The sequence below is a fragment of the Triticum dicoccoides genome, chromosome 4B (assembly GCF_002162155.2).
Source record: "Triticum dicoccoides isolate Atlit2015 ecotype Zavitan chromosome 4B, WEW_v2.0, whole genome shotgun sequence".
NCBI classification, from domain to species: Eukaryota; Viridiplantae; Streptophyta; class Magnoliopsida; order Poales; family Poaceae; genus Triticum; species Triticum dicoccoides.
The window spans coordinates 625605278-625624022 of NC_041387.1; the positions used below are offsets into that span (position 1 = coordinate 625605278).

The 18745-nt window shown below is 42.8% G+C and overlaps 1 long non-coding RNA gene, 8 other non-coding genes and 2 pseudogenes across 9 annotated transcripts; all 11 read right to left on the reverse strand.

Moving 5' to 3' along the window:
• Positions 1–10023: 10023 nt before the first annotated feature.
• Positions 10024–13777, reverse strand: LOC119291857. The gene is made up of 3 exons (XR_005142686.1): positions 11151–13777; positions 10940–11048; positions 10024–10821 (listed from the first exon to the last, which is right to left on the reverse strand). It is a non-coding gene; the product is annotated as an uncharacterized LOC119291857 (long non-coding RNA).
• Positions 10483–10556, reverse strand: LOC119296554. Its single transcript, XR_005145286.1, has one exon. It is a non-coding gene; the product is annotated as a small nucleolar RNA Z267 (small nucleolar RNA).
• On the reverse strand, positions 10700–10789 carry LOC119296558. Its single transcript, XR_005145290.1, has one exon. It is a non-coding gene; the product is annotated as a small nucleolar RNA R44/J54/Z268 family (small nucleolar RNA).
• On the reverse strand, positions 11105–11228 carry LOC119296629. The gene has a single exon (XR_005145350.1). It is a non-coding gene; the product is annotated as a small nucleolar RNA SNORD14 (small nucleolar RNA).
• On the reverse strand, positions 11267–11403 carry LOC119296592 (annotated as a pseudogene).
• LOC119296551 lies at positions 11455–11635 on the reverse strand. The gene has a single exon (XR_005145283.1). It is a non-coding gene; the product is annotated as a small nucleolar RNA Z112 (small nucleolar RNA).
• Positions 11676–11770, reverse strand: LOC119296556. The gene has a single exon (XR_005145288.1). It is a non-coding gene; the product is annotated as a small nucleolar RNA Z152/R70/R12 (small nucleolar RNA).
• LOC119296487 lies at positions 12938–13042 on the reverse strand (annotated as a pseudogene).
• Positions 13087–13181, reverse strand: LOC119296482. The gene has a single exon (XR_005145248.1). It is a non-coding gene; the product is annotated as a small nucleolar RNA Z103 (small nucleolar RNA).
• On the reverse strand, positions 13244–13338 carry LOC119296478. The gene has a single exon (XR_005145244.1). It is a non-coding gene; the product is annotated as a small nucleolar RNA Z103 (small nucleolar RNA).
• Positions 13416–13514, reverse strand: LOC119296477. The gene has a single exon (XR_005145243.1). It is a non-coding gene; the product is annotated as a small nucleolar RNA Z103 (small nucleolar RNA).
• Positions 13778–18745: the final 4968 nt, after the last annotated feature.

The following is an 18745-nucleotide window of genomic DNA, read 5'->3' on the forward strand; positions in this document are numbered from 1 at the left end:
ACAGGGATCTCGGTCTCACCGAGATGGGATTGTAATCTCTCTGTGTATGTCCATTATCAAAATTGGTCCCGAGTTTGAGCAATCGGTACTACCGAGATTACAATGCAAACTCTCTGGTTAACTTATTACCCAAATCGGTCTCACCGAGTTTGAGTAATCAGTCCCACCGAGTTTGCCTGACCAACTCTCTGGTTAGCTTATTACCAAAATCGGTCTCATCGAGTTTGTGTAATCGGTCTCATCAAGATTACATTATGCCCTAACCCTAACCATATCGGTCCTACCGAGTTGCATATCGGTCCCACCGAGAAACCTAACGTTCACATTATTTACTAAATCGGTCTGACCGAGTTTGTTGATTCGGTCCCACCGAGATTGGTAAATTGTGTGTAACGGTTAGATTTTATGTGGAGGCTATATATACCCCTCCACCTCCTCTTCATTCGTGGAGAGAGCCATCAGAACAAACATACACTTCCAACTTACCATTTCTGAGAGAGAACTACCTACTCATGTGTTGAGGCCAAGATATTCCATTCCTACCATATGAATCTTGATATCTAGCCTTCCCCAAGTTGCTTTTCACTCAAATCTTCTTTCCACCAGATCCAAATCCTGTGAGAGAGAGAGTTGAGTGTTGGGGAGACTATCATTTGAAGCACAAGAGCAAGGAGTTCATCATCAACACACCATTTGTTACTTCTTGGAGAGTGGTGTCTCCTAGATTGGCTAGGTGTCACTTGGGAGCCTCCAACAAGATTGTGGAGTTCAACCAAGGAGTTTGTAAGGGCAAGGAGATCGCCTACTTCATGAATATATACCGCTAGTGAGGCAAGTCCTTCGTGGGCGACGGCCATGATGGGATAGACAAGGTTGCTTCTTCATGGACCCTTCTTGGGTGGAGCCCTCCGTGGACTCGCGCAACCGTTACCCTTCATGGGTTGAAGTCTCCATCAACGTGGATGTATGATAGCACCACCTATCGGAACCACGGCTCAAAAATCACCGTGTCCAAATTGCGTTTGAAATCCCCAAATCCTTCGCTTTACATTCTTGCAAGTTGCATGCTTTACTTTCCGCTGCTCATATACTCTTTGCATGCTTGCTTGAATTGCGTGAAGATTGCTTGAATTATGCTAAGATTGCTAAAATCTGTCAAAGACTAAAATTGGGAAAAGGCATAGTTTTTAATTGGTCAAGTAGTCTAATCCCCCCCCCCTCTAGACTTACTTACTTCTTCTCAAGGTCCTACAGATCAAAGATCACCTTCGCTGAACTATTGGATAAATATTAAAAGAAGAGTGAAGAGAAGAATCTTATCGGCCAAATGATGCAAAGAAATTAAGATCACCCCCAAGGTGCAAATATGAGGATCGGTATTGGAAAAATGAGAATTTTAATGCAACATATTCATATCCTTATTTTGGGCCATTGCCAATGTCGTGGATGCCTCCCTATGCTCATATAGATCCATATTCATCATGGGACAGGTATGATACAAGGGCACATTCTCCATCTTATTTTAGACCATCTCACCAATACTATGCAGCTCCGAGAAGATCAACATTTGAGCAATCACGTGTCAAAGACCGTTTCAATCATAAGGAATCGGTCCAGAGCTCAAGGAAGAAGAAAGAGGTGGTAAAGCAAGTTTACTGCGTGAAAAGAGATGGTCGTAAGTGTGCTACTTCAGATTTGATCTGAAATAAGAAAGAGCCAATTAAAGTGTTGACATTGGCGACAAAAGGCAAAGAAGTGAAGCAATCAATTGATAAAAATCATAGTGCCAAATCTGAAGAAAAGAAGTTGAGGGTGCACCAGGCCCAAAAAGAGTTGCCATTGGTTGAAACAAAATCACAGTCGAGGTACTCACTCGGCTTATCGTATTGGCAAAAGAAAGAGTTACAAAAGCTTAGTGCATAAGAACTTGAAGAAAGGAACATGGCATGGGTTCCCAAAGGAAGTACTCAAAATAATAATTATGTGCGAACTTCCATTACAAGAAGTGCGGCAAAGGTGAAGAAGGAAAAGAGTGAAAACTATGAAGGACCAAGCCGAAGGTTTCAACATCTTCAGTCTACACATTATCCATATTTTTCAACTATGCCATTAACGTCTATGCCATGGGATTCGTCATCAGGTATGATTGATAACCCTCAATGGGCTTATTTTAATACATGGATGCAATATAATTTCTTATATCATGAAAGGGTATTACCAAGTCACTATACATTTGGTTAGCTACAAGTTTGTTGCTGATCCAAAGGGTCGAAATACTTGATTTGACATTTCGTTTGTTTGTTTCGGCTATATGTGCTTTGTACGAAGTTTACATGGTAATGGCCGATATTTACCTATCGTCCTAAGAGTATGTCAATGCATGGCCGGTGTAGTATTCTAACATCGTCCTTAGTTCGATTGGAGAGCGAGACAACTACTATGGAGATTATGTTTTGATAGTTGAATTTATAACTATGGTCACAGTGTTGGTGTTGTTTATATATCTCCATATAGTGTTGTTCCGTGAAGCCTCATGCCTCTTAAAATATTTATTGCATAATAATCAAAGCCGAATATGCAATGTTATTCGGTTTGGAACTTTTGCCATATGTGCTAAACATATTGAGGCTTTTGTTGATTCGTTAGTAGTGCAACAAATATCCAAAGTTTTTCAATGTTTTGACGAATCACTTAATGTTTATCTTGATAAATGTCTAGATATAATTTCTAATTTGGATAATTTTAGCATTGCTCATGTATCTAGACATGACAATTCGAAAGAGTTGGCACAGCAAGCATCCGGCTACTATGTTAATCATGATGTATTGCATTTCTATCAATAGCCAATGCTAGGTCTTGTCAACATAGGTAAGGCTGAATCGAAGCCCACCGCTTTGGCCACTAATGAAACTTGTATGCAGGAGAAGTAAGGATTGGAGGAAGTTCATTCTTGATTATCTCAAAATCCTAGCGAAAGGGTGAACAATATGGTTCGGACGATGGTTTTAATCTATGGAACCTTATCACCGGATTGTTATAGAAGTTGAGAAGTTTTCACCCAAGTTTGCATCAAGAGGTTCAAACAAGCAATGTCCGATATATACTTATCGTCCTGAGAACATGCAAAATGACCGATGGAGTGTTGACATCGTCCTTAGAACAAGCTATGCGGAAGTTATTTTTCGGCACACAAGCTTTGCCAAAAAACAGGGGGGCATGTGTTGACATCAGTTTTTGGCACAATCAAGAATTTAGTTAAGATGGCCTTAAATGGAGAAGTGTTCTACATGAAAGAGTTATGTATTGTTGATATAAACATCTTTTATGTTTAGGTCATCGCCATCCGATTTCATCTCGAAGGCCGAAACTATGCTCAAAGTACTAAGGACATATATTTAGAGTACAGTTTGGCCGATTAAGCCCCGAAGACGATCTCAAATGGAAAATTGATCTACACGGATTGTCTTCGTCTCGTCGAAACGATCGATTTTGATATAAGAAACGTCTAAATCGGAGTTCGTATGTAAACGTTAGAGCCAAAACAGTGTGTTGCATAAGTCTGCCCCGGAAGTTCCGCGCAAAACTTAACCGAAAGTTTGCACGCGGTGCGCCCCCAAAACTGAGATTTTAACATTATTTGCAGATTTGTGGGGTCAATTTAGACATCGAGATGACCTCGGATTAAAAAGTGATCAACTAAGGAATTTTTCTCCATTGCAAGATCTACAACTTTGCTTTTGGGACCATCGCGGTCCGAAGCCATATGCGACCTGCAGGAGCTGTGCAAGAGGGCAACTTGATGTAATTTTAGGCCGGAATTTCCGGGCTGACCGGAAGTTCCGGCCCTCGTAGTCCGAGTTAGGTTATCTTTTGATATTTTGAACGGGATTTGTGTCCTTTTCTTGTACGGAAAGTCTAGCCGCCTCATATATATGTAAGAGGTGACGGCCGATTGAAGAACAACACACAATCGAACAAATATATCTACACTTTTTACCTTTACTTTTCCTTCTCCCTTGTTCTTCTTCTTCCTCGTTCTTCGTTCGCGCTTCTTCATTGCAGGGCGACGATCCACGATGCCCTAGGGCGATCAGGTCGACCTAGGGCAGCCCATAGCCGCCGCGCGCCCTGACGGGGTCCCTCCCGGGCGTGTGGGGTTTCGGGTCCTCAAAAGCATCCGCCGAATTGCTTGCGTATCGGGCTTCCGGACGGGTCTCCTTCAACATGAGCTGCGGTGCATCACCCCCGGTGTCGAGGGTACACGGTGACGTGTTCGTGTGCGAACAGAACGTTGTGGCCGTGGCGCCCGCCCGCGCGCCAGTGGCTGCGCCCCGCGCCCGTCCGCCCGGCCGTGTCCCGCGCCGTGCCACGGCACCAGGCCATGGCCGCGCTCCCTTCGCTCTGCCCAACCCGGCCCGCCGTCATGCCAGGGCACCGTGGCCTCCCGTCTCCAGCATGCGGCTGCCTCCCCGCGCCAGGCCTCGACTGGCCGCCGCCCGGCCGTGCCCGTGGCCGCTCCAACCGCCCCGCGCTCGTGGCCGGCGAGCCCGAGAGGCAGAGGCGGTTACGATTTACTCGTAATCGGCAACTGGACGGTGAGAAAACCTCATCTTTTCACCATTCTGCATTTCAGTCCTCCTTATTCTGCCTATTTACGGATTGGACTCTGTAATTTGTTGTTAAGTCTTCCGACTTAGTTCAGTATGCAGGGTAATCCTCGACTGAAATGTATTTTACATTTAAGTCTCCTTAAATTGCAGATTAGTGGGCAGGTTGTCTGTACAATGCAAATTTTTAGTGCAAAACAGTACTAACTTGCGATTGAGATTTTCTTCTCTCGCAAAACAATCTCATAGCGATTGAGTTTAATTTTCTCTCGCAAAATATTAATTCACCCTGCTGAATTATCTTGCAACTTGATACAGTATCATCTCATTTAATTTGAGATATATACAATTCAAGTTTTTCACTTGAACATCAAGTTTGCAACATCATTACTATTCATTATAATAGTGGTGTATTTCTGTTGAGTACGATGTATTCCAGAATGTATGTATCTTCATGTTCGCTACATGTTGAGATTAATACATCTATTTGCAATTGAGATTTTTAATTTCTTGCAAATAAGAATGCAAAATTCAAAGGAATTTCTTCAAATTGATGTATTGGGATCACAAGGTAGTCATATAGATCTACTGCCTTCGCAGATTATCGATGACTACTGCTAAAGCCTATAGTTTGTCATTTTGACATTATAATTGCTTTACAAAGTGCTCTCCCACACATTTTACTAAGTCATGACATAATGCATTACGAGTGAGTACCTACTAATTTCATCAGATTATACTCTCTAGTGCTGCGAGATCTACTCCATTTTGGAGATTATCTTCAAGGTGTCATATTTAGCAATTTGAGATTCACACTAATGGTTTCAAGATAACTTCTTGAAATACCCATTGATTTTGCTAAGTTGGTTACAACATCAACCATGATGATCTTTAATTTACTGGTTGTAAATTAATTATCTTTGGTTTACTCACAGAGGTAACATATGGCTATGGAGTTTGAGGCATTCGCCCTCAATGGCCACCACTACCCTATCTGGGCCATGGACATCATGATCGCTCTTGTGTCTCATGGGATAATATGTGCAATAGTGTCTTATATATCATAAGGCATTAGATTCAGATCTCAGCATCTGCTTATTCTGTATCAGCAATTCCTGGGATACAATGAACCTCAAGGGCAAAGGTTTGAATCTTACTTCAACCTTCAATCCGACATCACCAGCTGTGACGGAACCCTATGGGCACGGAGAGTGTGATGGTTGAATATGCCTCAACCGCATGTTTGGAGACTATGAAAAGCCTCTCAATCTCCTGAGTGATCAATATAATTTATGTCCATTTACAATGTTGCAACATAAGTATTGTTGTCATCATATATTGTATATCACAATATATTGTATCAGCACTTTGATACAAATACATTTGTATGCATTCTATATATCTGACAGTGATTTTCATATTGAGAATCTTCATGTCTATATATAGATTTCTACGAGAGTTAATCCGATGAAAAATGATATGTGCCTTGTGGATATATGCACCACAAACTCTATACTCAGAGAAGTCCAATGTTTCCACTCTCATTGAGAGAAAGGAGATATTTTAAAATCGCTAGACGCAATAAGGTATTTGTTGGCTCAACTCGAGTCATATTTACTATCCCTGTGGGTACTCAAGTAATGTCGGGATGCTTTATTGCTTCCCAGGTTTAACTCGTACCCTACTAAACTATGGAGGTATCCGTCAAAATAGTTTTCATAGCAAAACTTATGATGACAACAAAGAGAAATAACTTCTCTTTACCATATGCAACAGATATGGCAAGCACATTTTCTGTGTATCATCAGGATTGTAGTACACATACAACTCAACCCGTAGCACAGGTTGCGTACGAGATAGTTTTTCAGAGTGTCTTGTACATGACAAACTTGGCATACTCGCCTTGGTCATCGAGACATTGGGTTGAAACCAAAACTATCAGTAATTCCAATAGTTTATGATTGTTATGATGCTAAATTCTAACAACATTTGGATTTTATGTGCACTACAAGTGACATAGGCAAGCTAATTTTAAGGCTCGTACACCTTAAAGTCTACGCCGAACCACTCAGACTCCTTGAATGCATCAAGTTGAGGTAAGTGACTCTTCCCGTCCATTGACTAGACTATTCAGGTATTCCATGGTTCTAAAAGACATATCTACATGATGGTCTTAAGTGTGAGCTTTATTCACACGAAACCATTGGCTCATTATCCTGACATCGATTTCAAGCAAATCGAATGGATAACATTGCAGCATTCTCCTTGAGTGCCTTCTCTTTGGCCCTTGGATTGAAGTTTAGCAATTTGTCCTAATGTCTAGACTCCAAATGGTTTGATAGAATCCTATCCAAAGAGTTAAGCTCATTACATTATATTTATTTTCGAATTGCAATTTACCAACTTTACGTTGGAGTCATGTAGTTTTACACGCTCATGACAGAACTGCATAATATTATTACCCTCTATCTTTGATATGTGGATATCTACCAAGTACTTCATATCTGCGATAATTCGGTTGCATACCGATATCACCACCTGGCATACATCATTGGCCCCTCAACATATAGTTGGGATCTATGTGAGAAATAATGGTATTTCTGTCAATACCTCAAGCCCCTCGCATAGGGAGTTATTCAAGTCCAGTATGCTGATTCAATGAGGAACATTTCCAACCATTAGGAGGAGATTTCAAGTACCATAAAGAATGCCAGGAAATTAGTGGAATGTTCAACACATTTCTGCCTCAAATCCACGTACTCAAAGATTTGAACCATGCGTTCAGAAGATTTGCAACACATTGCAAATAACCTGCCAGATTCATTTACTGACTATAAAGGTGTCACACAATCCTACAATCTTGCAAAAGTACGCCTGAAAGAGTGGAGGTAGCAGCAAAATCCACTCCACTCCCTGTTCAAAGCAACAAGGGAAGATGTATGGCAGGAGTATATCAGGATTCAGCTTCTCGCAAGCAAGGATATCAATGCCTGTGAATCAGTAAATGCAAGTCAACTTCAAGTTGACAAACACCTAATTGGTGGTATACACCTAGTGGACGGGAAACCTCCACCAACTCAGGTCATAGTGCACACAATGACCGGGACATCGGAATACCCGACTCAGCCGCATTGGGAAATCGCGAGCAGTCACCATGGGTAACGATATTTCCATCTACTATATATTGATATATAGATTCTGGAGAATCATATAACCGGAAGTCTACAATTGTCGACATACATTTCTCAACTAGATTGCAAAAACCTTTCAAATGATTCAGATCCAAAGACCATGGCCATGGCAAAGTGTGAATAACACTCGGACTGAACTCAAGCAAAGGGTATAATCTAGGTAGAAATAATCTTGCTCAATAATGGGAAGGTATTCATAAGCAATACCTACACCAGTTTTCTTCTGGAAACAGGATTGAGAACAACAAGGTGGTGAAACAGGGAGCAAGTATTGTAGCACAAGGGTTCACGCAGATACCCAACTATTCTCCAGAGGTGGAATCTCTTTCTGATAACTTTATCATTGGCAGTACAAAATCATCTATCTCTGTAGTTGATAGATGTAGTGATCACATATCCATGTGGATCACTAGATTCAGACATATATGATTGATTTCCGATGGAATCTCAATTCTGAATCAAAATAAAAAATGCAACATACATTGTGTAAAATCAGTAAGTCACCACAAGACTTATTGTTGTCGGTACATATGGTAGTACCGATGTAGTGAGATCCTTAAGCACAAAGATTACTCCTATAATGATGATTATTCATGTTTGTGTGTTTGCAATGAAAACACATGTAATCATCTAAATGACAGAGTTCAAAATGAAGGATTTGGATGAACCAAAATACCGTTCATTACTATAACTTGAGCACCTTCATTCATACATTATGGTATACTATGTTGTCTATATCCAAAATATATTGGAAAACATTATGGACAAATCTTATCCATCCATAACTCTCATGGTAATTCATTCTCTAGACGTGGAGAAAGAACTATTTAGACCAAGAGATGATGGAAATGAGATATTGGGACTTAAGGTTCTATAATCTCATTGGATCCACCAAACACAATTAGTTGGTACTCAAGAATATCTTTCGATATCTCCAAGGCATCAAACATCTTGTCCTGGTTTTTCAGTTTCATAGAAATGTGAACACCAATATCATTGGATACATCCATCAGATCCCCACTATGTCAGATCGTAAACAAGCTTAGTGTTCCTACTAGGTGTGGTAGCCCCTCATGAAGAGTCTTCGAAACATACCTCATGGCTACATCCACCAACCATTATCTCAATGATAATGTTTCTTGTGTGCCCGGATGCAAATAGGTTACATAATAAGCAATATCACTATATTGCATATCTTGAAGTCAAATCATGCGATTGATTTGTTCATCGGGTATCTACCAACTTCTATGTTCCAGAAATGTGTTCATGGAATTGATAGGTGACGGCTTCGAATTTTGCAGGGATCAGAGGGAGTATCTTTCTGAATTGTTCCTGTTCAATGCATCATATTATACTCTTTTTTTCTGAATTGTTCCTGTTCAATGCATCATATTATACTCTTTTTTTCCTTCATGAGTTTACTTGGTTCTCATAAAGGTTTTTTAATGAGGTAATATCAACATGAGATCATATGTCATACTTTCAGTTTTCCCCACCAGGGTTTTTGAAAAGTATATACGAGATATTTATTATCCTCTAAAAACTCTATGGGTTTTCTCGTATTGAGTTAAAAGAGACAATAACCATTATATGTTGTATCATTTTCTCCTTATTTTCCCACTAGGTTTGAAGGAGTTTTAGTAACATATCAAACACCTAACTCCTCATATTTTTTCCATAGAGTTTTTGGAGGAGCTTTTTCAAAATAATACTTACACCAACAAGTATGGATTAGATGGAGTGTTAGGATTTAATTAACCGAGGCGGTTGCCTCATGTACGCACCCTTCACCCTTCAGGGGTGATATATATATATGTACCCTTCACCCTTCAGGGGTGATATATATATGTGTGTAATCCCATCATCAATGAGAACAACTGATTCACTTTACTACTATGTCTCCCGCCTGTCGACGTTGGGAGCAGGCGAGGCGTGGCGGTTGGTGATGAAACGTCCCTCCCAACAAGGAAAGGAGATCTAGCACAAACAAGGGAAAGATCCTATAGATATCCCGCAAAAAAAATACAACCCGACCAATTTCAAGGGGTCTATTCAGGGCGAAAAAATCACACACATCCACTAAACCTACGGTTATTATCCCCGGTTCATAGGATATGCTAGAGATGCTCACCCGAAGATCCCACCTGCGCGGCCACCAAATTCAGATTGGCTATGGCGTTATCATCAACCACTTGTAAAAAATGTAAACAACAAGGAGAGCAGGCTTCATTTTTTGTTTTGAACTGCCTTTGTGGGCCATGAATTTCATAACACAATCTGGATTTCTACAATTCCAAGCCAGACCAGTTCAGTTAACTAGCATCTTCTACAGCTCCGCTGACTATTGAAAAAATCCCAGAGGCACAAATCCAATGCAGGTACAGTTGACATAGTTCAACATTACATGTAGGTCCGTAAAGCTAAGAAGATTGTGCTAATTAGGGGGTAATTTTGCCTGAAGACTGACATGGGGCCATCGAAGGTCTCATCTCATAATGAATGGATTCACCCTGTATCCTCAAATCCGTGGGCTGCTTGGTCAGTTTTTGGCGCTACAATCGATTCAGGTCCTGTGCAAACAAATCAAAACAGTGGATTTCTGAATTCATATAGATAAAAACAAAAATAAAGAAATGTGGATCTATCTATGCTAACTTCATACAATGGCAACAGTGGATTGAATGCAAATGCCTCAGATTGTAGGTTTATTTCAAAGCAAAAAGCTGCAAAGTATATTTAACACCATCACCGGCAGTTTGCTCCAACCAACTTACTAAACCAAACCGATAGCACCAACAAAATCCCAAACAAAATGATCAACTAAGAAAAGCTGCCTCAGTGGTAGTGACAATCAAAGCAGACAGAAGAAAATACCTAAAATTCGAAATGGTTGGAAAACAGAAAACATCAGAGAGATTCCCATTATAGACTTGGTCTATCATAACCATTACATGGTTCTGATGTCCCTGTCTTGGTGTCATCACCTGCTTCCATGGATTTCCATCCAAGATCCGAATTGACAACTAACAAAGAAAGAACAATGGAAACAGAGACAACAAAACAAACAATATTTCAGATGATTTGCCACCCTATTTAAGATTAATAATGTTTAACATCAAAAGAATCTAAAATTCAGCTTACATTTTAAGGTAGTATACCACAGTAAATGATAGACCATCATAACATAACTATTATACCGAATTAACATTCCAAAGGTAAGGCCAAACATTTGTCAACCAGTTTGTGCACCCTACATTCCAGTGAGTGAAATATATCAAAGGCAAGAAAGATCAGATGCAACAAAAACAACAAAATAAACTAGGGAAGGAATTAGCAGCATTAGCTCTCAAACCTGGCAGGGCGAAAGCTCTTAGGCGGCATCTGCGAATGTTTTGAGAAACATGCCTTAGTTATATCATCATCACCATTGATTTCCCAGTAACTACAACAAATATTACAGTGAGGCAATGGTGTAATCACAAAAATCGGCTCTGTGTACCGACTGAATCACAGCCACAGGTTCCTATCAAATGTGAAAATCTTTGTTGGCACAATGTAGGATCTCCAGTCAAGGCTTGTGGCTACCTGAGACGTGGCATCGGGCCAAAGAAAACAGGAAAAAAGAAAGGTTGCAAGAGAACACGCATCATTGCTTAGTCCCTCAGAGACCCGTTTCAAATCACACACACAGCTGAATCAAGCCGGTGCAAATGGAATTACATCCCAGAACAAACCACAAAGGTTATGATACAGAGATGGACACTTGCAGAAGCATAGAAGCAGCTGCTGTTTACAGTGTCATACGGCACTTCCTGGTCTAGTGCTCTTCGCAGGGACAAGATGTAGTACAAAAAGGAAAGAATTGACAACTTCAAGCAATGCTCAGTGGAAAGAGAAGTCGTTTTTTGGTTTGGAGGCTCACGGTGACAGATGCCACCACTGCCAAAAATCTATATGAATCATCATCGCATCACAAAAACAGAGGAAACCTTTAGGAATTCAGTCTGTGAGAATCAATCAATGGCGGACAAATCCGCCTCACTGAAATCTGCTAAGATCCTTCCAGACCTGAATCATCACCAGCCAACAATGTCGAATTCTATTCACACAAACGAAAGAAAGGAAAAAATAATCAACAAAAAAACAGATCAATTTGGATAGGGAAACTATCATTGTGCTAAACACGGCTTAGACATTGTACTCAAGAAGTTGGTCAAAATGTCATCTTGTGTGCAGAAAGAAGGCACCAAAAAGGATAAAAACTAGGAAGATAAGCATGGGTCAGACATCAAGGAAGGAGCATTATCTCAGCCTGGCAGGGTGAAAGCTCTTAAGGCAGCATCAGGGAATGTTTTGAGAAACAAGCCTTAGTTCTATCATCATCACAGTTAAGTAAGCTCTGTCTATTGACTGAATCGCAGCACAGCGACATAGTAGCAGCTGCTGTTTACAGTGTTATACGGTACATCCTAGTCCAAAGCATTAGAGAAAAACAGAGGCAAAATCAACAACAAAAAATATGAAATTTGGAAGCACTGCTCGGTGGAAAGAGTTTTTGGTTTGAAAGCTCACAATGACATATGCAACCACTACCAAAAACCTATGTGAATTATCATCACATCACAAATGAAAAGAATGAAAGAAAATGCTTCAGTGCATGTAACGACATGAACCAATATCTAGCGTCCGAATTGATATCACCAGAATACACTAAGATAATCCGTCTGTTGCAAAATTTATTCATGGAAATATAATTACATGTACATGTATTTGATATTGTAGAGTTAAAATAGTGTACATGGTCAAACTTAAAACAACTACTGCGCATAAAATTTGAGTGCAGAATCATTGTGCGTACAATTCCTGTATCTAAACCTGAATGGATTTAGCAAACCGACTTTAAGTAAAATAGACCTGAATGGATGCAAACCCAAATAAATTAATTTAGCACACCCACTTGAAGTAAAATAGATTCCATCAATCCATCATTTCATACAGATTTGAGGTGCACCCCTGAGATTTTCGATCCAGAAGAAAGCAACCCATACCAAGTACGGAAAACAAAAGAGCCTCCAAAACACGTTGCAGTTTTTGTATTTAGTCAATTTTAAGTAATTTTTATTGTCGATGAATCATTCTGTAGATCAAAGCATGAGATCGAGAAATCTACTGTACCGAAGAAACACATGAGGACATATAGTATAATCATACTCGATCATTTGGGGAAAGGAACCTCAATTCCACTAAGAGAAAATTTTAGTTTGCAGAAAATAATTATAAGAAAGTGGATGGATCAGATTTCTGGCTTGGAATCCTGATGGGATTACATTTGCGCATAGTATAATCAAAGTCGATCATTTGGGGAAAGGATCCTCATACCCATCCAAATTTCGAACAATAATAACAATAAACAAAACCAAAAAACAAGAATACAATATAAAAACCATGGATCAGATTTCTGGCTTGGAATCCCGATGGGATTACAGTTGCGCACAGTATAATCATAGTCGATCATTTGGGGAAAGGATCCTCACTTCCATTCAATTTATTTTCACGACTAAACACAACAGAAAAAATACAAGAAAAAACAAAAGAAGCGCTGAGATGGTACGACGAGATGGATCAGATTTCTGGCTTGGAATCCTCTGATAAAGGATTACATTTGCGCACAGTATAATCATTGTCGATCAGCTGGGGAAAGGATCCTCACTTCCATCTACATCCAGAACGAGGAAACGAAACTCAACACAGCAGCAAGATCAAATCTGACGAGGGATACATCAGACAAACGAAACGAATCGAATTGCCAAGAAGATGACACCAGCATAGAGATAGAAAAAAAAAGCTAAAAGATCTACGCAGAGCAGGAACGGAGGGCGAGAACCGGGCGGCCGCGGAAGACGACGGAGGACCATGGGTGGCTGGAGGACTGCACTATATATCGGGGTTGTGGGCGCAGGAATCGTAAACCCTAGCTCGCATCGAACGGGGGAGGCACCGCCACGTCTGCGAGTTGGATTAGGTTGCGTTCCCTCCCTCCTGCGACTAGCGACGGCGTCGGGAGTTGTTCGGGCCTTGCTGTAACCCGGCCCATTGTATACTGTGTATCTGGGCCTGTCTTAGTTAATTTTCCCATCGATCGCCAAAAACAAAGTTAATTTTCCCACCGTTATCTCAAAAGAAAAAATCCCATCGCTATGTCCGCTTGATTTTCCATTGCAAGAGCCAACGTGGCATTGTATCATGGTAAACGTTTACATCCGGCGCGCCGGCCGATCTTTCAGCCGGACGCGCGCGGGCCATCAGATGAAACCCGATCGAACAGCCTACATGAATGCTTATCCCCTCGCGAAGCTTCTCCAGCCTTATCCTATCGCTCGACCAGGCCGCATCCTGGGCTGCTCTCGTCCACCCACTTGCTTCTCCCTTATCTCCTACCTTTTTCCTTTTTCCTCCTCACGCTACACATATCCTCACCTACCTCTTCTCACAGCCATGGTACCAAGGGAAGAGGTGGCTGCCGCAGCAAACCCATGAAAGATTCTACGCCCGGCGGTTGCTGGGACTGTTGGTTGCCGGCGTTTGAACCCCTCGAGGTTCCGGTGCTGGGACCGGCGAACATCGGTGCTGCTGCCGGCTTCGTGAAGGGCGCTGGACCCGGCAGGAGATGCATTTTTTGCGCCCAAACGGCGCGATGCTACAACTGGTGTTTTGTTTTGCTACCACCGTCGGATTTTTTTGCTGGAAATGGCGATCGTTTTTGCTGGAGATTTGCAACTTTCTATCTTGTTTTGCTACATCCCGTATCGATTTTTGCTACAACCGGTGACAGTTTTTGCTGGAACCAGGCGACAGGTTTTTTGGGATGCAATCGGTGGTGCGCCCGTTCACCGCGGTGACACGCGGTGCGATGCTACAACCGGTGATTTTCTTTGCTGGAACCAGTGATTCAATTTGCTGGAACCTGTGATCCAATTTGCTGGAACTAGGAAGACACAATTTTTTGCTGGAATCTATGATGCAATTTGCTGGAAGCGGTGAGTAGTTTGCTGGAACCAACAACGTCAGTTGTTGCGACGGGCGAGGTCAATTTTGCTAGAAAACGAGATGTCGCGGCAATCGAACTGGGAGGGGCACCATTACAGCTGCATCGGGGTATAATTTTCGTTGGAACCCGCATGGTTTTTTGCTGCTACCGGCAAACCAATGGTGTTTTATTTTTGTTGGGATTTTTCTTGCTGGGAAACACAGTGGCCGATGACGACGATGAGCGGAGGCAGCGACGAGCGGCTCGGGTCGCCGGCAAGCGTAGGAGACGAGGGAAGGAACGCGCCGGCCGGTTGGGGACTTTTTTTTCCAGATCCCGTGCGAAGGGAAGAACGAGAGGAAATCGGGATCTAACGGTTGTAGTAGGTCAAATCGGATGGTAGTGGTTGCGATGCTAATATCCAGATGGAGATGGACCAATGCCCTAGAGGGTCAGAGAAGAAACCGTCACACTAGATGATCATAAATCTCAATGTAGAACCACTTCCGAAACACAACTTCCGCCAACTCCACGACAACGACGAAGGGGACACCACGACGACGGGGGAGGAGCAAGAAACACAAAAGAATGACCTGATGCATTAGAGAGACACGCATGGGGAGAAAAGGATGCCAAATCCCCGCAGATGCCGCAAAAACGGATGATGGGACGTCAACTCGGTCCTAAGTGTCGAACTTCCACTATTTTTTTTACGAAAAACTTTCAATCTATTCATCTTCAATCATGGCAGTACAACGAACACCAGAAATAAAAATTACATCCAGATCCGTAGACCACCTAGCGACGACTACAAGCACTGAAGCGAGCCGAAGGCGCCGCCGTCATCATCCCTCCATCGCCGGAGTCGGGCACAACTTGTTGTAGTAGACAGTCGGAAAGTCGTCGTGCTAAGGCCCCATAGGACCAGCGCACCAGAACAGCAACCGCCGCCGATGAAGAATAACGTAGGTTGGAAGGATTCAACCTGAAGACACGCGAATGTAGACGAACAACGACGAGATCCGAGCAAATCCACCAAAGATATATTCGCCGGAGACACACCTCCACATGCCCACCAACGATGCTAGATGCACCGCCGGAACGGGGGCTAGGCGGGGAGACCTTTATTCCATCTTCAGGGAGCCGCCGCCGTCTCGCCTTCCTGAGCATGACACAAACCCTAACAAGACAGAAAAAAACGACTGAAAACAAAGTCCTCCCGCCGGCCCTTGGCAGGATCCACCGCGCCCCCATGGCCCTAGGGCCACCGGAGACGAGGCGGACCTGCGGCGGCGCCGGCGAGAGGCAGAAACCCTAGCTTTCTTTCTTGAAGGAGGAGGAGCGACTTTATCACGCACAATTACTTGATAGCAGTCGCAATGTTCGAACTTCCACTACTGACTCCACTAACTACCCTCAACAACAACAACGCAAAGAGCACGAAGAAGAAGACCATCCATGACCACTGTCCCAACCATAAACATGTTAAGATCCTATCATAGCCACCTATCAACAAGGAAGAAGCATGCGGCCACTAGTACCTCAACACAAAGATGCGAATGACCCTGCACAGATCCTAAGGACACTCCAACAAATGTTGGGAGAACCAAAGCTTCGAATGAAGATTTAGAGGAAACTTACTCGATGAAGCCCGAGCCAATGTCATGGACAATCAAACCCCTTGCTAAAAGAAGTGTACTACTAAATACACATGGAACAAGGGCTCGGGTGCCCCTGCCTCCTGGCGCCGCCGGAGGTAAAGAGAAGTCCGATCGCTGGTCTCTCCTCTATCTAAACTGGTTCTGGTGGCTACGGCGAGAAAGACATCGCAGAATATATTTGAACTAAAAAGTCACCACGATCTTCTGGGTCCCTTTCTAACTTTGAAGCACTCCGCACGATCTTACATGACTATGAGGTGGCATCAGGACAAAAGGTTAATTTGCAAAAGTCTTCCATCTTTTTGCTAGAATATTTGTCTATTTGGGCCTAGCCCAATAGCAGTTTCAGAAATTCCTAATAAATCTTAGAGGCCCACGCAGCCCATTCGTGCAAGGCAAGAGGTGAAACTAAAGTTTAGTCCCACATTGCTAGTTTAGAGGAAGTTGGACCTCTTTATAAGGGAGGCTCCTTCCCCACTTGTATGAGCATGAGAACAAGAGGGACATCCACGCGCGCTCCTCCCACCCCGCCGCGCCGCGCCGCGGGTTGCGGGAACGAGCCGATGTCATTTTTCTGTAGCGGACACTGAATCCAAACGGCGCGCCTCTTCGGCTGTTGCCTGTTCGTTTCGTCTCCCGCGTTCCCTTCAGCTCCCGGCGCAGCTACTCGCCTCCTTCTCTTGCGCCTATAAAAGGGAGGTCGCTCCTCTCAGAAAGACGCACCAGAATCTCTTCCTCCTCTCGACACAAGTTCCTAAGCACTGCACTGCTGTTACGTTCTTCCTCATCCCGGCTTGCGGCGTGCACCGCAGGTCGGGACAGTAGGCCTCGGGAACCGCACCTTTTGAGTCTTGTACGGGAGAAGGGTGATAAGGTTTTTGGGGAGCGCTCTGCGCGACTACTGACTTCTTCGCCACGGACGCCCCGGAGTCCGACGACTACTTCCCCGACGTCGACAACCTCCTCTACGACATGGAGGACACCGACCCCAAGTCCAGTGCCTCTGCTCCAGCTGCTGTCCTGTACGTGTTCTTATCTTTCCTGTTAGAAGTCCTGCAACAGTTCCTTCTTCTAGTGTTTGCTCTACACATGTTAGGCTCTACTTCATATATGCATCTTGATCTACTGTCTGCTCTACAGATGATCGGTTCTAGCTCATATATGCAGATATTATTTACCTTCTCTTTTTCAAATAGCATGGCTTGTTTTATCATTGCTATACTAGTCATGCTTTATCTAGTATTTCTGTTAATAAAATCATTCGGTAAATTGCTCATATTTCCAACAATCCAAAAACCTTATTATAGGCAATTTACCTCGAATGGTTTTGCTGCTTCCATGAGACCTCCTATGTTTGAGGGTATCCACTATAAGAGGTGGCGCGTGAGAGCAGTCTTATGGTTTAAAACCATGAGTTGCTATGACGCCACTCTTGGTAGACCTGAAGGAGAACTTGATGCTCAACAGGCACAAGCTTTTCAGAAATTTGATACTTTGTTTAAGGCTGCTCTCGTGAGTGTTCTTGGTGAGAACATAGTTGATGCTTATGCGTCAATTGATAATGGAAAAGATATGTGGGATGCACTCGAGGCCAAGTTTGGGGTCTCGGATGCTGGCACTGAGCTGTACATGATGGAGCAATTCTATGACTACAGGATGACTGAAAAGCGCTCCATGGTTGAGCAAGCTCATGAGATACAGTCATTTGCTAGAGAACTTGAGCACTTCAATTGTATCCTATCGGACAAGTTTGTTGCCGGGAGTATCATCACTAAGCTTCCTCCTTTGTGGAGGAACTTTGCTACCTTACTGAAGCATAAGAGACATGAGTTTTCTGTCCCGGATCTCATTGGTACTCTTGATGTGGAAGAAAAGGCGAGAGCAAAGGACACACGTGCTCGAGGTATTGAGGGAGGATCTAGTGCCAATCTGGTATAGAAGAAAAACTTCCAGCCCCACAAGTTCAAGAACAAGGGCAAGCTTGACGGTAAAGCAAAGTTTGATGAGAAGAACAAGGCTGTACAACACACGAACTTCAAGAAGAAGAGTGACAAGAAGAAAGGTGCTTGTCATGTGTGTGGAGATCCTGATCATTGGGCTCCTAGTTGTCCTAATCGCTATGACAAGCGTCATCTTGGGAAAGGCGGCAAGACCGCTAATGTTGTCGTAGGAGACATTGACATGAAGGATGCTGGGTATGGTATATTTCCCACTATTCTTTCAGTATGTCATTCTCCTGATTGATTGATTGACACGGGT